Here is a 6,389-nt window from a genome sequence, read left to right as displayed (position 1 = left end):
ACGTTTAGCTTACGTTTTCATTTTTCGGCCGTTTTTGCTTCACGTATATGATAGCATTCCTTTCCTTTTTTTTTTTTTTGCTTTACGTGGACACAACAGTTGAAAAATTCGCTCGTCCATTCAAAAACGGCTTTTAAATACCTATTACAAACACAATATATATAAAGTCCATTTTAATCCTTTTTTTCTCTCCCCCTTATTGAGATATCATCAGAGAGGTGAAACAGCTGGAACAGCTTTTTTCTGCTTTTCTCATTCGGCATGAATACGAAAGTCTTTCGTGAAGCAAATAAGAAAGGTTATCAACTATCGGGTTAATACATTAATACCTCCCTGGTTTTTTTCGGTCTGTGAAATGTGTAAAAATAAATATGTTTGTAAAATGAAGTAAGCAATGACAACGAAGAGAACTTAAGAACATATACAACAATGTAAGGTGCACTGACTATAATTAATTTATCATATTATGTTGTCGAGTGTATAATTGAATTGCATTGCCAACATGCAGATAGACTTTCCAGTAAAATGAAAATATCGAACACGAAGTTGCAATGCTTGTAGGCATTCGTGTAACAAAAATCTGCCAGCATTGAGTTTTTTCACTGCAAGATGATATTTGAATAGTTTTACCGATGTTGAATATACACAAGACTTTATTTCACAACTGAAAGATAAAAAGATGGTATTATCTCGAGGCAAGACGTCCAATTTCTCTATTTTATAATAGAAAGTTGGCCAAACTTTCTACTCTTTTTGGCGGCAAACTCATTTGTCGTCTTTTTTTGCGGAAAAGAGAATCTGGATTTCAAAGATGAGAAAACCCTATTTTGCCCCCAGATGTCAGAAACTTTGGCAGACTTGTAAAGCGAAGCTAACAGCAAGTTGATTGCGGAAGAAGAGTTAAGAGAGAAGAGATCGCAATGGCCCAAACTTTGTATGCATATAAGATTGAACGAACAATTATTTACACATGTATGCGGCTAAGACGGTGTTTAGGTGGAAATATTCATTCAGGGGAGACTTCGTTGCGTTCTCACCACAGCTTGATCGGAACCTTAGCGGAAAGTAATCTGGTGATAACCTCAAAAACGGGGGATGTGTGATCAAGTCCGGAATTGAGTGTGAAAATGTCAATATTTTCACATATTTTCAATAAACCAATTATGTACATACATATGTACATACTATTAGGTATATGGAAGTATGACAAACCATCGGAGAAGGTCTTAGCATTCATTTTGAAGTTTTGTGGTGCAAAATACTAGAATGATGCATTATATCTACTTTCGAGTAATAATTGCAACTCACGCTTGAGGTTGCCATGCTGGTCAATGCTGAGCGAGTAGCATCGGTAAGGAAAATAATTATGTACTTAATACAATAAATGCATTATTTTTAATTTACAGTCGTCCAAATAGTAACACTTGTAAGGGGGATCGTCGCCGTCATGGTATAATTGGCGTTGTTTTCCTGGATCTTGTAACGCTACTTAATTTAACACATATTTTGACGATGAAAAGGTGTGCTTTCACATGCTGCCTACTTTTCAGAATACCAACACTTTTTTGTATCTTTAAACATATACACATGAAATAAGTAGCTGGCGATGTTTTCCTATCCTAGCTCAATGCTTGTAAGCATTGTAAGCATTATATATATATATATATAAGATATAATCATTTCTTTATTAAATTGTTCATTTACGGCTTAAATTGTAGTTTAATTGTATTCCACCTTTCGACAGCCTACCTAGTGTGATTATGAAAACAGTCAATAGATTATTTTATTAGGTGTTTGGAAAAATTTGGACCAGTGGCTTCTACAAACAAAAATGATAAAGAATTGCCCGTGTACATAACGGCTAAATTCGATGGTTTTGACCTTCCGCTGCATAAAACAGAAGAAAAAAATAGTTTTTCATTTAATATTTTTAATTTATTCGGCGTACGCTGACGCCAATCATGGAGCATCCAAAATTCATTACTTTTATTGTTTGTTTGAAGCAATCGGCTGCTGAAGCCCACTAAATATGTTCAGAGGCTTGCGGCAATGCTGCTCCATCATATCCCAAATGTCGGTTTTTAGTTCAACGGTTTTTGAAGCGCAGGCACGAGTTACCTGAAAATGCCTTTTTTTGGCCTTTTGTTGCAAGAGTTGTTCAGGTTACATTCTTGCAGCTCGAATGGGAAGTTCTGCCACGCACAGCGTACACACTAGACATGTTGCCTCCTGGTTACCGCTTGTTCAGATCGGTGCCGCACTGCTCGGCTGGCACGCGGGTCCGTAAAATTGAATGAATTCGGATCGCTGCCAAACCGATATAAGTTCTTTCGACAGGATATCACCATATTGCCAAGAATATTGTAAAATCTTGTAGAAAATGATGGAAACTATTATGATTAATATATATTGTATAAATTTTCAAAAATAAATGCCTTTTTGAAACGAAAAAATGATTAACATTTTTGCAAACGCCTAATATTAGGGCGGCGAAATTTATTGGGGACTTGATAGTCTCTCGGTCTGATATATGTTTTGTAAATCATATTTAACTTAGATAATATTTCCAAAAATCCCAAAAGCCTTTGCAGGCACACACTTTATTTTCATTTGCATTTCAATGTTTAGCATAGCGTGTGCGCGTTTAAAAACGCGGCATCGTATGCACTCCTGCTTTGCAAAAGCAGTGTAATGTCATTTAAATCAATCTTTAAAAGCATTTCTCCACTCAAATGTAACAAAGCTAATTATGTTACGTTACTGGCAAACGTCTCTGAAATACATTTCCGCTTTTATTCTTAAAATTATCTTAAACACTCTTATTATCTATGTATTGATTTAATAATTTCAACAATTACTGCTACGCATAATGCTTACGAGTGATGATTGCGTAATTTCAAGTCATTGGTATTAATCGCGTATATAAAATAATATATATAAAGCATTAATATGTAAAACTTTTTTTTTTTGTTTTTTATACCCGTCACTGAGGGGTGGTAGTGTGGTACTTTTGTTAAAACATTTGCAACACTTAGAAGGAAGCTTCAGGGATCGCATGAAATATACATAATATATTCCTGATCAGTATCAAATTTGTTTGTGTATAATGTGCACCGCACAATCATTCTTCTTTTCCCAACAATCAAGATATGGGGAGAACCCGTGAAAGTTCTTATAAAAGACACGACTATAGTACAATCTAAACTGAGAACACCCACGTTTTCTTGAGGTTTTTTTTGTCCGCTGTTCACAGAAACTCTTACTCAAAGCAACTAATATGTGAAAAGTAACAGCGTATCATTACATCTTCGGAATTGTAGTCATTCAAGTCATACCGGAAACAGAAGCTAATACGTGGAGTATAATCCTACTGAGACAGAAGAATTCATGATAGATGCGAACAGCAGGAAACCTGGGTAAGTGAGAGGAAATGCCGTTTTGGGAAAGGAACGGGAATGCTTTACAGCAGCGATATAATGCCGAGTACAAATGATCGAGAATACATACTGCAGGAAGAAATCAACCTACACTAAGTTGGATGTACTGTGCTATAACGGGAGAAAATAAACTACACAACGACAGGATACACTAAACTGCTCTGAAGCGGATTACTTCAATAGGCATAATCACTCATGCAAAACTATCATATAAATTGCATTACAGCAGATTGCCGTAATATGAACACCAGCCGCAGGCTTCGATAGAAGCAAGAATACTTTAAAATCCATATAAATACAAACATAAATTTAAATTAGTCCTACATCGTTGGGCTGAGGCGGTGCAAGAAGAGAACCGATATAATGGATAAATGCGTTCTTGTACAAAGGGTAGCTAGGGCAGCAGTTTATCATGTGAAAATTTAAGCGGCAACGGACGTACAAACGGTCACGTTTACATTGTATAAGAATTTCACTTTTTTACTTTTTAGTTTCGATAATTTGTATAAAATGGAGTCGTTCATGTTAATCTTTATCCTCTCCTAGTGGATACTGTAATGTCCTTGGTGAATTAACGGATTGTCGACGTAAGTTACTAATTCCCTTACAAAAATTTCAATTGATAAACACATTTTATGTCGCATGTGCGCAGATGTGCTGCCCCATATACTATGTTGATCGTATAGTGGCCCAGTTACAATGGTATCATGCATATTAACTGTTGGACAATGCGGGAAGATATTTTGGTCCGAAAAAAAGAAGCCTTTCTTTGAAAAGCAAAACGGAAAGAGAAGGAGCAAAATAATCTCCTCTTCTCTGCGTGCGGAATTTTATCAATAATATTTTTGTTGATTTGTGGTGGTATCATTGCCTTCAATGCGTCACCGTTGTCTTTAATGTCTCCCCGTTCATAAGTTCGTAGGACGATTCCTTTAAAATGATTTCGAATATAATCCGATGCTGTTTGTCTTACTCTCTTTAGTTGGCAGCTTATGTTTTCTTGCGCGGATAGTGATGCCAGGGTGAGCTCTGGCGGCCGATTGTCATTTGAAGTTTCTAGCGCAGAGGTATGGTTTAAAACCCAGTTATTCCTTATTAGTTCCGCAGAGTAAAATTGTTTAATAAGCCCAAATCTAATCATAAGCCTGCAATGCACACTTCCTGCCACCAATGCTCGTTAACACGCGCCTCCATTTTTTCCGGGGTCCATAGGTATTTTGTTGATTGTGAAGGGTGAGGAATGCATTCATTTTGTCAAAACGTACACAATACCCAGGAGGATGCTACAGACACGCCATAAAGTATATATATTCTTGATCAGCGTCAAATTCTGAATCGATTTAGGTATATCCGTCTGTGCGTATCTGTTGTAAACGTTTCCATGTCCACTAAGACGAAGTTGACATCAAGTTTGACAACGTCATTGGATGTCCCTGCACGTAACTTGGCATTGAAAATGTGCTAAATCTGTCACAAGTGCACGCCCACTGTACCACGCAAACTGACAACGCATCCACTTTTCAAGCAAAAGCCCATTGCTCACAAACTACAGTAGAAAAAATCTTCAAAAATGTAATCACATAGTCCATAGGCGATGCTATAGTACCCGGCACGCCTACCCAACATTATAGTATATCAAATACTTACTTCTTTGTGAAGATCCTTGTAACATCGGCACGCAAGACTCGCAGATAAATAAAATATTATACACATTCCCTATACAGTCGATGCATCGAAGTACATATAAGCATGTGAACCTGTTCGTCTGTCCAAGCGTGCAGTATCTAAGGTAAGCGCTCCGTCCATCGCAAAAATGAACATGTCGTCTTTCAAATTTGCAAAAGAATTTGGAAAACACGATCAAAGGTCACGTGTGCAATACAGCGGAAACTGCGAACATCTTGGTTTTTTAACAGATATGCGATAAAAATTTCCACTTTTACACTACAGTAAGATAAATAAATCAGCCACGCCCAATCAAGATTATAGCGTATGGAAATTTAATTTTTTGCATTTTGTAAAATTTATTTTTAAGATAAGGGTGATGAGCATAAAAGATTCGGTGACTGCCGGCTACAATTTTTTGACATGTTAGTTAAGAATATTTTTATTTTAATTTTGTATCTTATATATGATGTATAAGTTATTTTCACTCAATAGTTTTGGTAAAGAAGATTTTGTAGTCGAAACATTAAATTTTCCCGATAATTTTCGTTCTATCGGAAAAGGTTAAGATGATTGTTTTGATGATTCGTTCAACCAAAGAGTTGATCGCCCAGGACAGATCGATGGGACAGCCTCGTGTTCGCTATAACAAAACCGCAATATATTAACTTATGATGATGATAAAGTGAAAAGATACGCTCGTCTTCTCTATATGTGGTTTTAAATGTCGTATTAGTATTCAAGTAAAACAAAAATAAAAATAATGACTTCAACTACCGTTGTTACGTAATGCACTTGTTTTGACAGCTTGCGCAACAAGAATAATAACAACAACAATGTTAAACAACATTTATAACGATATCAGAAATGTACCATAAACTCTAGCGAGTAAGTAAGTGTGAGAGAAGTGATTCGAAATATTTATCTTCACAAATATATCGTTTTCGTATTACGGTTTGTTCGTTTATGCTGAGAAAACAACAACAACACCAGCAGCATTAAGAACAATAACAACAATAACAAAAAAAAGTTACATATTTGCGTTATTCACATAAATAAGAAATGAACTAAGGTTTGTTTGTTAGACAGAAATAACAAAAAATAAAAAAAAGAAATAAAAAATAATAAAAAGAAAAAGTAAAAGAAACGCACTTCACCGTGCATATTACAGCATAAAATGGCAACTTCATCAGCAAAGACAACTAACTCTGCTGCTACAGCCTTTTCTGCTCCTAAAGACGTGTGTAACATTTATCTACATATGCATATACATATATATATATATAT

Source organism: Glossina fuscipes, unplaced genomic scaffold, assembly GCF_014805625.2.
Source record: "Glossina fuscipes isolate IAEA_lab_2018 unplaced genomic scaffold, Yale_Gfus_2 1, whole genome shotgun sequence".
Classification (NCBI taxonomy): Eukaryota; Metazoa; Arthropoda; class Insecta; order Diptera; family Glossinidae; genus Glossina; species Glossina fuscipes.
This window is presented reverse-complemented; position numbering follows the sequence as displayed.